General features: G+C 36.6%; 1 long non-coding RNA gene across 1 annotated transcript; it reads left to right on the forward strand.

The window, feature by feature from the left end:
* Positions 1 to 255: 255 nt before the first annotated feature.
* LOC147516123 (uncharacterized) lies at positions 256 to 3732 on the forward strand. Its single transcript, XR_015213586.1, has 2 exons — positions 256 to 1183; positions 1269 to 3732. It is a non-coding gene; the product is annotated as an uncharacterized LOC147516123 (long non-coding RNA).
* The last annotated feature ends 11080 nt before the right edge of the window (positions 3733 to 14812 follow it).

Raw genomic sequence — 14812 nt, forward strand, 5'->3', positions numbered from 1 at the left:
TAGCACAAGTGGTGGCAGGAATAGAGTAAGTGAGCATTGCATACAAAGGTGTAGCTTGGGCTACAACCTTTATAAGAACAGCTCCACGAGCTTGAGAGAGCACTTTTGCTCTCCAGCCTTTGATCTTGGTATGAACTCTGTCAACCAAATAGTCAAAATCATCACAGAAAATAACATGTTTGTTACTCTGTTTTGGTACCCCTTTTTGGTAGTAAAAGTTTTTTTATGCATTCTTCTTCCCCCGCTCTATCTTCTACTCGAAGGGGAAGAAAAAAAAATTAACTTGAACTTAAACCCCCGAATACTCCCACGTGAACATAAAAAAAGAAAGAGCGTAAATATAAAGCAACCGCGTGATTGTACATAACACAAAGCAAATCTATAAAGAACAGCTCACAGAATTCTGTGTCTATGGAAGGGATTGTTTCTCTTCTCCTAATTCCTTTTCTAGGGAACGAGTTGACCCTTTTATTTTCCACTGTTTGGCTTTAAATCTAAGTGAAACTGTTGTATTTCATCTAGACTTGTGATTTCATCTATTATCTATGCTTTCTAGCCTGACTGAACTCTCTGTACAAATTGTGTTTTTTTTTATTTTAATGGCATGAAATACTGAGATACACAAAAACAGCATCAATATTTTTGTTTGGAATTTCAAAGGTTTAAAACTCGTATCAATAAAACGATCTTAATATTATTATTTTTTGATAAACAAGATCAATTAGCTGTAACTTGCTTTTAAATTGGTAGACCACATTTGTGTTGACTTGGGGGATCATTGATAGACAACAATTGTACTACCTCAAGGTTCATCTCTTGTTTTTTTTTACGTGCCATTGTATGATAGTTTTCACTCGATCTAGAATTAGTTTGGGTTTCTTTCCTCATAAAAATAGTGTGCGTGCGCGTGCCGACTGTGAAAGTCAATACTATTGAGGTTGAGGGTTCATCTAATCATCTTATATATGTTTCAAAGTGGAATATAAGAGCTTTTAAGACTGAAAGTTATATTTGCTTAAGTTGTTACTTGATTTTGAAATATTTGCTTAAGTTAATACTTGATTTTGTCCTCTCCTTTTGAAAACTGGTTTTCTTGCAAGTCTATTGGGATGATTACCAATCTTGCTGCCTGCGGATCATTTCACATCCTTGTGTACTGTGCTTGAAAGCATGCTCAAATAAGGTTTGTTTCCTTAGATTTATGAATTAGTTTATATTAGCTGACTTGAATTAATGTTTATAAATACTAATAATTTTTGAGTGGTTAGTTTCATGCACGTCATGCATCGGCTGCGAAAGGCATTACTTTAGGCTGTGAGTGACCATTAAAGACTGCTCATCTATGCCTTTGTAGAATGTGGTTGAGACCATTAAATGGTATTTTCTCCCCGTGATACGATGAATTTGTTTTGCTAAAAGTAGGTAGTTGCTTCTATGTCTTATGTTTTTAATTGTTTGATGATGTTTTCATGCACATCGTACATGATCGATGAGATTCATTAGTTGAAAGTCATTACTTTGAGAGTCTCTGAGGGATCAGCTACAATTGTGCAGTTTCATATCGTGTGACGTGTCTGTGTATATTGTGCTTGAAAACGTTCTCAAATGTTTAATTTGCCGATTTTATTTATCTGAGTATAAAATCTGAGTTCTCTCATTCGTCAAAATTTGATTAATTTTTTTTTTTATTCATTCTCAGTCAGTTGGTATTCATCTTCATTACTTTGGTGTGATTAATTCAAATCAAAAGCAGGTGTTTACATTTTTATTGGTGAGAGAAATTTTGTTAAAGAAAAGCTATTGGAGAAGAAATCAAGAGCATTTTTTTTTTTGAAAGAAGAAAAACAGTCTTTTTCTTCTACAAGTGAATCACTTAGGAAACTATCTGGAGTTTAGTATAGGCCCCACAATTTATATTCAATAAATGATTTATTTTATTCAATAAATATCTTGAGTACGTCTAATAAAAAGAAGAATAATTTAGAAAACTAGATGTGTCTAAAATCATTTTATTTATTTATTTTAAAATGGGGATTTGAGAGTGTTTTTATGGATGTGTCCAAAATCACCCTTAATTTTTGCTAATAAAAAAATAAAATAAAAATAATAATCAATAATGCCAATACAAATGTATAAATGTGGGGCCTGCAGTAGAACCCAAGTATCTTGATCTCGGGAACTCAGAGGTTCTCATGACGACTGTAGAAAAAGGTTTTGGGTAATTATGGGTTTCTGTACATATTTTGAATTTGGGCTTTGTTCGATCCAGCCCGTAAATCTAAAATAATTTGTTTGGGCGTTCTACAGTTTCACAGTTTCGGGGTGAAATTTCTGTTCAGTTGAAAATCGGCTTTAACAATCGTCCCTTTCAGTCTCGGTTTGGAATCAAAGACCATTAATACTGAGTAGTTCAGAATGCTCCCAGTGACCCACGTCAGCCCCATTTTTTTTTTTTTTGAGACTGACACATCAGATTTTTCATAAAAATGAATTCTACGCCCTATTTTAATTGTTCGTAACCCAAAATAGATAAAAATCTCTTTCCATTCCATGCTCTTTTTTCAATTCTACAAAACACTCCCAATTCTAAAAAAAAAAAAAAATCATCTCTTCAAACTTTCTCTCTTACTATTCTCATCTTTTAAAATTAAACTAAGAATGAAAGAGTGAAGTCAAAATTAAACTACAAAGTGTTGCGAGACTTAAATGTGGAAACAGAGCAGTAAAAACCTTTCCCAATTCATCTCATGTCATCTTTGGTGGTGCCCCATTCGGTGTTGCGGCGTTCGGAAAGAAAATATTTAATTTGCTGAATTTTTCTAGGGGGAGAGCGAAGGAAAAAATAAACTATAATTGGGTGGCTTGGGACCGTTTGGCTCTTCCTACCTATGAAGGTGGTTTAGATCTGAGATCTTTGGAAGATGTGAAAAAGTCTTTTTTGATTAAAAAGGCTTGGAATGTCCTCACCAAGATTCCATGGAGGCTGTTTATTTCAAACAAAAGTACTTTACTATAGGTAGTTTTCCTCTTTCTGATGTTTCATTTACTTCAAAATTCTGGAAACAAGTTGTTAATGTGATGGAGGTTGTAGAGGAACACTCTTCATGGTGCATTGGTAAAAGTGAAATGGATTTTTGGTCGTCAAACTAGATGGGGGGGGGGGGGGACTAAAGGTGTCCTTTCACCTTTTTTTAATTAATTTTTTCATCCCTGCAATTGCTGTTGGTTGCTCAGTTCCGGCTAGCTGCTTATCCTCAGGATATATATACTGGAAATTGGTTTAAACACAAGCTTCTCCTTTTGGTCACCTCTATCTCTCGCCCTTATTCTAATATGGTATTGATAATATGGTACTAATTGGTCAGTACCATGACCTTGTACATCCAAATTTAATACATGACCCAGGAAAGGTGGAGGTATCTTCCACCAATACAAAGATCCAGGAGGTAAAACATTGGCAAATTCAGCAGGTTGAGTGATGAGATGATCCTGTGTAGCACTCCAATTCAAATGAGTCACCAAATTGGAATCATAATTCGCCAAACAATCAGCAGTCTTGTTTGCTTCACGATAATTCCATTCAATTCTTTTATTGCGAATCTTACTCAAGCCCTCACAAATGTCATCATAGAGAATCTTAATTGAATGGGGAACTTCCTGATCACATCTTTTGGTGAGCAATTCATGTAAATATTTTGAATCGACTTCAATAACAATATTCTCCATTTGTAACTCACTAAGAGCAAGAACACCCATATAACACCCCGTGTTTTATTTCTTTGTTTTCCTAATAATAATAATAATAAAGATAATAATGAAAATAGATAATAGATAAAACAGATTTAGGGTACCCAGAAGTTTCGGATAAAAGCCCGTAAGTAAGTAGATAAGTTTGAACCCTTGTTTTTCGGGAAGTTTTCTCACGTAGAGTTTTTGGAAAAAAAAAAACACAGCGAGGATTTTAGAAAAAAATGGGAGTTTTACTGAAAGAAGAAAAGGAAGAGTTTTTTTTTCTGTTAGCTAGCTGATACTCAGAGAGCGCTACAGGTGAGTAGATTAGTTTTTCTATTCACGTCTAACTTTCTTGTTCAAAGATTCCACTCATGGTTTCTCGCTTTTCGCCATTATTATTCGGCCCCGCTGATGTGAAAACTTGTTAAACCGTCGTTATGAAAACGGTTAAAACTTCGGAAAGTGGAATTCTTGTCCCAAGTTTTATGGGCGTTAAGGCGCTTAAAGCCCAATAGAGAAATCGTTTTTTTTCTTGTTTGCACCTTTGTTTGCATTTTTTTTGATTTACCGGGTTTGGAATTTTGTTGATGGATGTCGGGGTGTGGTGTTTGAAGTAGGTTGTTGAGTGGATTGGGTCTTTGTCGAGATTGACATTGGTGGTGTGGTGTTGGGTGTCGAAGCTTCGCGATCCGAACACTAATCGCGGCGCCACCGTTGGTTGGTTTTTTGATTTGTCGGCTTGAATTGGGTTGTTGTTGAGAAGTGGGATAGTGTAGAATGTATGAGGTCAGTCGAATGGGTTTGGAAGGGTCATTGAAGCTTCGAAGCTCCATTAATGGCGGTTCGACCAAACCTTCTGCCAATAAAACAGTTTGAACTGTTTTTGGTTGATTTATGGGTTGTTAATGCATGTTTGAATGTTGGAATTTGATGGGGACCGTTGAAGCTTCGATAGCCATTATTGGCGGTCCGATTTGAACTAGATCTAGTTTTGGGTAAATCTAGATTCAAACATTTGGGGTTTTGGTTTTTAAAGTTATTGGGTTTTGCATGAGGTTTAAACCCGAACGGTTTGGAGTGGGGGCAAGTGAAAGTTTGTGGTGGCTAGAAACTAAGGCTGCCGGTGTTGGTGGGGAAGATGACCGAGAGCACGATCCGGTGCTCCCCGATCTTGTTTGGTAACATAAGATCTGTTTAGTTAGTTGGGCTTGGGCCTGGGTCGGTTCCTCTTGGGCCGGTTTAGATTGTTGGGCTTTAGTTCTATTTTGTTAAGTTGGACCAGTTCTATTTTGTTTTGATTGGGCCAGTTCAATTCGATGGTTGGGCCGAACCCATTTGTGTTTTGGACCAGTTTAATTAGTTTTCTTTGGACCGGTTTCTAATTTATGTGGGCTGGTCCTTATGACCCCAATTGGGTCAGGTGGAATAAATAAGTTGGTTTGAGACTTTCGGGTTCTAAGGTTTGGGCTTGGCCAGTTGGGTCCGAACCATGACCTTAGTCACGAGCCCATGAGCCATGCACTTTGACCTTAGTCATGAACCATGGCTATGACCCTGAACCTGTTGAATATAGAAACGACAGTTTGACTTTGACAATGAGGTGTTGACTTTGACCAGAGTTGACTGTTGACAAGGGTTGACTTTGACCAGTTGACCCAATTTGACTTTTTAACTCGGATTATGATTTGGGCTATTCGGATAGGTCTAGGGCTATTAGCATGCTTGGCTTTAGGCTAAGACCTGTATATATATACGTGTGTACGTGTATTAACTACTATGTGATTTTGCAGTATTTTATGATATGCAACGTTATGACACTTAGACATCCATGAAATTAATAACGCGTAAACCAAAAATACAGTTATCAAAATACTCATTCGTTCTCTGAAATGATACATGCAATAAAGTTCAATAATGCGTAAATAAATTTACCGCACTCTTTTAGAACTCTCCACGTCTCAATTTTTAGAATTAAGTTTTATGACTGTTGATGTCATATGTTAGGTGGGCATTTATTGAATGTGCCATAAATGGCCCGTTAGCGTTATCTATGGGTATTCATTGAATGTGCCATGAATGACCCGATTGTTTGGACTACCCTAGAGAGGAACTAAGGTATTCGCCTTGCGGGTTAGTTGTATTCCTTGAGTGTACGAGAATATAAGGTTGGGTATTCCTTGAATGTGGCGGGAATGACCTAAGGTACATAGGTTGTGAAATATGTGTATAAAAAAAGAAATTGATTAATTAATAAGAGAAATTAATTTGATTATGCGAGTGTATTTGGGCTTGCATTGGAATACCTATAGGATATCTACACATATTATATAAAATTGCTAACTTTCTTTTGCAGGAGGGTAGGACTTAATAATATTTTTGTGTAGGGACGCGGTCCTACCCTTATACAGCAGTGGATATCGGTAAGTTTTAATTCTGGTATTTAGATATTAAAACGAGATATTAGAATGAGTTAAGATAATAGAAGTTTTGCTTGGGAAGAACTATGCCGGTTGAGATGACGGAACTACCTGTCTTCCAAGCTGAGAATGATTAGGTCATGATAGAGTTAAAGTGTTAGTTGGATAAGAAAAGTTTTGAAATGGTTTTATGTGGTTAGTCTACTCATACCAGCAAATTCCATTTTGCTGACCCATGTTTGCTTTGTTTTGGCAACGTGGGTGTGTTCTTGGGAACATAGGTAGAAGGAAGTGGAACCGCGGCGTGTGATTGGGATTCGTGCCTGGAGCAGTCCGTTAGTTTTCTTTTAGGTCTGATTCTTTTGGAAGTATGTAATAACGTAGTTTTCTTTTTATATGACATGAGAATACAATGTTGGAAATTGTTATTCTTAAAGTTGTTTATGTTTGTATTAGGATGGAAGAAAGTTTTAATAAAGTGATAGTTGAGGAATTTGGAGATTTTTGTTGTTAAGTTGATCCTGTTATGATGTGGGTTTTAGGTTTTGACATGTGTTGTATCCCCCCGTCATAGCCTGGGTTTTTAGACAATTGAACCAAGTGATGGTTGAGATATTTATATTTCAATTATTCATTTTTTTTAATTGTTTAGAAATTCGGGCTGTGACAACCCAACCTTAAAGCATAGAACTCAGCAAAGATGGAAGTAGCATACGGAATAGGAGCAGCAATACCAAAGATAAAACCACCTAGGCTATCTCGAAGAATGCAACCAACACCAGCAGCTCCTGGGTTGCCTAACGAAGAGCCATCTATATTCAATTTAAACCAGGAGTCTGGAGGGAAAGACTAGTGAATGGTGATAATGGAGCGCTTCACTTCTTTACCTTCATGTTTATAACGAGTCATGGCACATGCAGTGTGAATCGCCTTATATAAATGACTAACAGGTTGAGGAGTGATGTCCATGAATCTTGCGTCATTTCTTGCGAGCCAAATTTGCCATATTACAGCTCCAAAGAGAGTTAAAAAATAATCATCATTCAACTTGGACATGCCGTCAATAATTTCTATTAGCCGCTCCTTGAAATTTTCACTCTCATACTTATAAATTTCTTGTGAAATGTTTGCACCAAACCATAGAGCACGAGCAAAAGGGCATGAAATGAACAGATGCATCTGTGACTCCATTTCATAGTCACAAAGAGAGCAAGTGTTATTAACCTGATAACCGCGAGAAAGCAATAGATCGGCAGTAGGAATAACCATATGAATGCCTTGCCAAATAAAAAACCGCGTCTTATATGGGAGGTTCAGCTTCCAAACCCTCTCTAAAGGAACTTGTGGCATAGTTAGTGCTGGATCAATCCAAGTGGGACATGCATTATAAGCACTCTTCACAGTATATTTACCATATTTGCTTGGAGCCCAAAAAACTGAATCATTTCGGTTGCCCTTTGGAAGAGGGAGAGACAGAATACGTACAACATAGTCTGGTGGCCACCATTGGGTTATTAACTGTTGGTTCCATTGTCTTGTTACAGGGTCCACAAAATCAGAAACCCTGTTTAGAACACAACCGCTAGGTTGGTCTATGAGATGTAAAGATAGTGGAGTATCTGGAATCCAAGCATCTTGCCAAGCTCTGATAGAAAAACCATATCCCACTTTCCATCTAATACCAAACAATAGAAAGGACTTCCGATAGTGCATATTCTTCCAAGTTTTTATGAAGACCGAGAACAAACGGAACTCATAAAAACGGGTCACGCCGAAAAATACTTTTTGCTTCATTTGTATGGCCCATAAAGAAGATGGGTTTATCAGGTTCCACACTTTCTTCGCCAAAAGAGCAAGATTTTGGATTTGAAGATCTTTAACACCCAACCCTCCAGATAACATAGGTGAGCATGCTAAATCCCAAGAGAAATAGTGCATTTTTTGTTCCCTTACTTCATGGCCCCACAGAAAAGCTCTTCGATGGGCATCTATTTGATCAATCACTAACACTTGAAGTTTTATACAAGACATAATATGTGTGGGCAAAGCAGACAAAACAGAATTTATTAAAGTTAATCGTCCACCTTTAGATAGAAGAGACGATTTCCATGATGCTAGCTTGGTCTGAAATTTATTTAACAAGTCTCCAAACTTTCCTTTTTCAACAATTGAAGGAACACCCAAATAAGTTGGACTACTTGTTTTGCAGGGAATTTTGAAAATATGAAACAGTACTTTGCTGAAACTCTGAGGTAGGAGTCGATTATGAATAATCTGCGATTTGGAGAGATTTATATTCTACCCTGACGCAGAACAGTACCTAGTGAGCATAATCTGAATAGCATGAGCCTCATCACGATCACAATGACCAAATATAAGAGTATCATCCGCATACATGAGATGTGTAACTGGGTCAGAGTTCCTTGAGAGTTTAATACCTTTAATCATGCCTGCATGTTGTAAACGTTGGAGATTCAGTGACAAAACTTCAGCACAGATAATGAATAAATATGGTGACATAGGATCACCCTGACGGAGGCCACGAGATGGCGTGAAAAACCCAAAGGGGCTTCCATTGAGAAGGATTGAGAAACTGACATTCTTCACACAAAACATGATTTTCTTAATCCATAAATTGTGAAAACCAAAACGCCGAAGTACATCTTCCAGAAAATTCCACTCAATCTTATCATAGGCTTTCTGCATGTCAAGCTTCAAGGCAAAAGAGTTGTGCTTCCGATTAGATTTCCTGCGAATCACATGATATACCTCATTGGCAAGTAACTCATTGTCATGTACATAACGGCCAGACAAAAAAGCACTTTGATGTGGACCAATTATTCTCTGTAAAATAGGTCTCATTCTGTTCACAATGATCTTTGCGATGAGCTTATACGTGACATTGGTAAGACTAATAGGGCGAAAATGTTCAGGCAAGTAAGGATTGTGGTTCTTTGGTATAAGCACAATATTAGTATGGTTCAGCTCTTTTGTGAAGCATCCATGCTGAAAAAAAGAAACAATCAGAGACATGACTTTTGGTCCAACATCCTTCCAAAAGGATTTGTAAAACAAGGCTTGAAAACCGTCGGGTCCAGGAGCCTTAAGAGAGCCCATATGGTTCAAAGCACTGAGAACTTCTTCATCAGTTACCTGTTTCAACAAACTGCGATTTTCTTCCTCTGTAACCATGGGCTGAATAACACTCATCAGATCCTCTGATAATTCGGACTCTGAAGTGGTGAGTAGGTCGCGAAAGTAAGAGACAAGATGATTACCAATCTCATCACGTAAAGTGATCTCTCTTTCTCCAGGCATTTTAAGTGTATCAATGGAGCATCGATGTCTTCGACGAGTGACCAAAGTATGAAAGTATCTAGTGTTCATTTCTCTCTTTCTCCAGGCATTTTATTTGTTTTAAGTTCATCAAAACCTTACTTCATGACTTTTATCATTTTCAATTCTTTTCATGTAAACAAAACTATGTTGTGCTGATGTGAAATTTTTTATGTGGGCATTATTGAATTGGAATTGGTTTCTGTCTGATGTATGTGTGACAGAAATTCGTTATGTATGTGTTTCCCAATTCACAAAGTTATCCTTAAAAATTTGAAATGAGTTTCTGTTATGTATGTAAATAAGATATCAGAAGTTAGTTATTCTCTTTTTGAGTCACCATTGACGATTTTAACTTTAACCGATATCTTATTTAAGATATCGAAGTTAAAGATACGTCCAACGATGGGTGACTCGGCCGATAGAATAACTAACTTCAGTTTTTCATTATAACAAATCATGTGCAAATCAGTTAACGTAACTAACATTATAATCTACAAGTATAAATAGGTACTAATTGTACAATGAACAATTCAAGAAATGAAAAATAGATTCAGTTCTTTCTATAGTTTTATCATGGTATCAGAGCCAAAATCACCAAACGGTGTTGATCTCCATTAATGTTCATTTGAGCTCAATCCTATTTTCTTCAAATCTATCTTCTTAATCAAATAGAAGTCATGGCTAGAACAAATCAAGTTCAGCAACCTTCAAATCCTAATTTCTCGTAAATCTTGCTGAAACCATCCTTCCAACAACAACAAACAATCTAAACTCAATACCAATTGATGACAACATCAATGTCATCAACTCAAATCGTGTAAACTCTTCCACTGATGCTCTAAATCCAGTGAACAACTCTTCTAATGATGCTGCAAATCGATCAATTCAGTTTCGAAATCAGAGTTACGATGATTTCAATCTTCCTAATCAAGGTTTTAGTCTTCAGAATCATGGATTCAATCTACCTAATCAAGGTCTCAATATTCAAACTCATGGTTTTAATACCCAGAATCAAGGCTTAAGATCTTTCAATCAAGGATTTCTTGCTCAGAATCCTGGGTTCAGTTTGTTGAATCACGGTTTCAATTCTTTGAATCAAGATTCACAGAGGTTTTCAATACCAACTCAAGACTTTAATACTCCAAATCAAGTTATGAGTTCAATCAATCTTCCAATGGCTGCACCACCACAGAACACTTCTTATTCATTTCAGAATATTTCTAACATGGTACCAATCAAGTTGAAACGAGAGAACTATCTGATGTGGAGGTCTCTTTTTATTCCTGTTCTTTATACTTATGATCTCAATGGCTTAATTGAAGGTACAGATTTGTGTCCTCAAAAGTTTATTAACTCTGATAATGGTACAGTTGTTGTTAATCCTGCTTATGTATCATGGATGAAACGCGATCAAATGTTATTAATCTGGATTAATGCTACTCTGTCTGAGGATCTATTACCTTATGTTGTTGGGATTCCTACATCAAGACAATTGTGGTTTACTTTAGAAAAGCGGTTGTCTATAATCTCTAGAGCGCACACCAGCCAACTTAAGACTCGATTACAAAGTCTTAAGAAAGGAGCGTCTTCTATGCCTGAGTATCTTCAACAGATTAAAATGATAACTGATAATCTTGCTGCTGCTGGTGAACCTATGAGTGAGGGTGATACAATCTTTAAGATTTTAAGTGGATTGCCTAATGAATACAAACCCTTTGCAACTTCAATTCGTACAAGGTCAAACAATGATCCAATCATGTTAGATGAATTACATGGTCTCATTCTCGATGAAGAACCCGACAATTGAAGACAGCAAGGGTACTTTGAATTCTGAGCAGATACATCAAGCATTTACAGCAATGAGTTATTATAATAACTCAAATAGAGGTTCTTCTGGGAACAACAGAGGTTCTGGCAGAGGATATCAGAAAGGAAATGGCAGAGGCTATTATAGAGGAAATGGTAGAGGCAATAATCATAGTGGACGAGGAAATTCATATACCAATGGATATCAACAGAATTCTGGTTCCAACAATGCTTCCAGCTCAAATGGTTCTAACTCAAATGGCACACGACCTCAATGTCAAATCTGTAACAAATTTGGTCATGTGGCCATTGATTGTCACAATCGAATGAATCATAGCTATGTTGGAAGGATACCACCTGCAAAACTAGCTATGTTGGCAAGTTTTAGTGACACCAACAATCAGATCAACTCAGATTCACAGAATGAACCTATACAACATGATTCTTATACACCTGATGATTCCTACTGGTATGCAGTCACACAGGGGCATCAAATCATATTACACCAGATCTGGCCAATCTTTCTCTTCATAATGATTACAAAGGAAAAGATAAGGTCATGGTAGGAAATGGTCAAGGACTACCTATACAAAATTCAGGTTCTTCTTTATTCCGTACTTATCATTCTTCACATCAATTTAAAATGAATGATATATTGCATGTTCCCACAATTACACATAATCTCTTAAGTGTCCACAAGTTTGTAAATGATAATCAGTGTGTACTCATTTTCACTCCCACTTCTTTCTTTGTCAAGGACATTGCATCGGGGAAGATGCTTTTCCAAGGGCCAACTGAAAATGGTCTCTATCCCATTCATTTCAAATCTCATTCAGCACAACATCATGCATTCTTTACCAATAAGGCTTCATCAGCTACTTGGCATATGAGACTTGGCCATCCAGGCACTACAATCCTTCACAAGCTTATTCAAGAAAAAAGCATTCAAGTAGAATCTTCATCAAAGCTTCCTTTTTGTAATGCTTGTGCTTTAGGCAAAAGTACAAAGCTTCCTTTTAATAATTCTACATGTAAAACTACTGCACCCTTGCAAATTATACATGTGGATCTTTGGGGTCCTTCTCCCATTGCTTCTTTTAAAGGATTCAAGTTCTTTGCAACTCTAGTAGATGATTATACTAGATATACTTGGTTCTTTCCTCTTGTATTCAAGTCTGATTTTGATAAAGTCTTTCATAATTTCAAGTCTTTTATAGAAAATTTTCTTAATTTGAAAATAAAATGTGTTAGGTCTGATAATGGTGGTGAGTTCACTAGTAATAGTTTTGAAGATTTCTTATACACTTCAGGTATCAAACATCAGTTTACCTGTCCACACACACCTGAACAGAATGGTGTTGTGGAACGGAAACATAGACATATACTTGACATGTCTCGGACTCTTATAGCTCAATCATGCATTCCTTCAAATTATTGGGTAGAAATTTTTTCAACATCTGTTTATCTAATTAACCGACTTCCATCTCCTTCTTTGAATCATATTTCACCTTGGGAAAAACTCAATAAACAAACTCCTGATTACTCTATGTTAAAAACTTATGGTTGTCAATGCTTTCCTTGGTTAAGACCATATGTTTCAAACAAGCTTGAGTTAAGATCCAAGGCATGTGTTTTTCTTGGATACTCTCTTAATCACAAAGGATATAGATGTCTTGATGTAAACACAGGTAGAGTTTATATCTCACGTCATGTTATTTTCAATGAGGCAAATTTTCCTTTCCAAGAACATTCAGATTCTAATACTGTCCTGTCTATTTCTCAATTCATTTCACATTTTCAAAAGTCTTCTCCATCTTATTCTACGTCTGATCTCACTTTACCTCCAACATCTTCAGAAATGCATATTGACTCAGTCATTCCTTTACCTCAAACATCTTCAGAAATGCATATTGAATCTTCCATTCCTTCTGAAATTTCTTCCAAACCTCATTCAATGCAAACAAGGTCTAAAAATGGCATTTTCAAGCCTAAAAGCTTTAACGTAAATAGACACCCTTTACCACATGCTCTGCATGCTTCTTTATCTCAACTACCTCCCACTCCTACTTGCTTTACACAAGCTGTTAAAGATCCAGACTGGAGAGCTGCCATGGTATCTGAATTCAATGCACTACTTAAGACAGAAACATGGATTTTAGTACCTCCATCTTCATCTCAAAATGTTCTGGACAACAAATGGGTTTTTAGATTAAAACAGAAGTCAGATGGCTCCATTGACAAATATAAAGCTCGACTAGTTGCTAAAGGCTATCATCAAAAGAGTGGTATAGATTTTGATGAAACTTTCTGTCCAGTGGCAAAACCAACAACTATCAGACTCCTGATTTCTCTTGCAGTTCATTTCAACTGGGATATTCGACAATTAGATGTATCTGATGCTTTCCTCCATGGTCACTTGAAGGAAGATGTATATATGAATCAGCCAAGAGGATTTGTTGATACTATGAAACCTACTTATGTTTGTAAATTACTTAAGTCCTTATATGGTCTTAAAACGCTCCTCGTGCTGGTATGAAGAATTGTTTCAGCCCTATTAGGCATTGGTTTTCATACTTACGAGGCGCACCATTCATTATTCATTCACAAGGAAGACTCCTTCATCACATATATTCTTGTATATGTGGATGATATCTTGATTACGAGGAAGTTCTATTCAGAATGTTCATGATACAATCATCAACTCAGTTCATGTTTTGCAATCAAAGACTTGGGTTCACTTCATTACTTTCTGGGATTAGAAGTTCAAAGAAACTCAAGTGGAATTTTTCTTTCTCAAACAAAGTATGTCTATGATCTTCTGCAAAAGTCAAATATGGTCAATGCCAAGCCTTATCCAACTCCAATCTCCACCACTTGCAGATTGGATAAACATACAGGTGAACTTCTAGCTGATCCTACTTCTTACAGATCATTGGTAGGAGCTTTACAATATCTTACTTGGACTAGACCAGATATTTCTTTTGCTGTTAACATGGTCTGCCAATTCATGCACTCTCCAAGAACTACACATTTGTCAGAAGTAAAGAGAATATTAAGATACTTAAAAGGTACAATTGATTATGGCATTTGGTTCAAGAAAGGAGAGTTACATATTCAAGCTTTTACAGATGCGGACTGGGCTGGTTGTCCTATGGATAGAAGATCCATAACTGGATTTTGTGTATTTTTAGGCAATAATTTGATCTCCTGGACAGCAAAGAAACAACACACAGTTGCTAGATCTTCTACAGAGGCCGAGTATAGGTCTTTGGCACATACTGCTGCTGAAGTTTATTGGATTCGTGTACTCTTCAGAGATATGCATATACCTTTGTTGAAAGTACCATTCATTCATTGCGATAATCTCAGTGCTATTTCCTTGGCCAAGAATCCTGTTTTCCATGCTCGTACAAAACATATTGAAATCGATTACCATTATGTCGAGAGCTAGTTGTCAATAAAAAACAGTTGAACTTCAAGACTTATGCACCAAGGATCAAATTGCGACTTGTTTACTA

This window comes from Coptis chinensis, chromosome 2 (genome assembly GCF_015680905.1).
Source record: "Coptis chinensis isolate HL-2020 chromosome 2, ASM1568090v1, whole genome shotgun sequence".
Lineage (NCBI taxonomy): Eukaryota > Viridiplantae > Streptophyta > Magnoliopsida > Ranunculales > Ranunculaceae > Coptis > Coptis chinensis.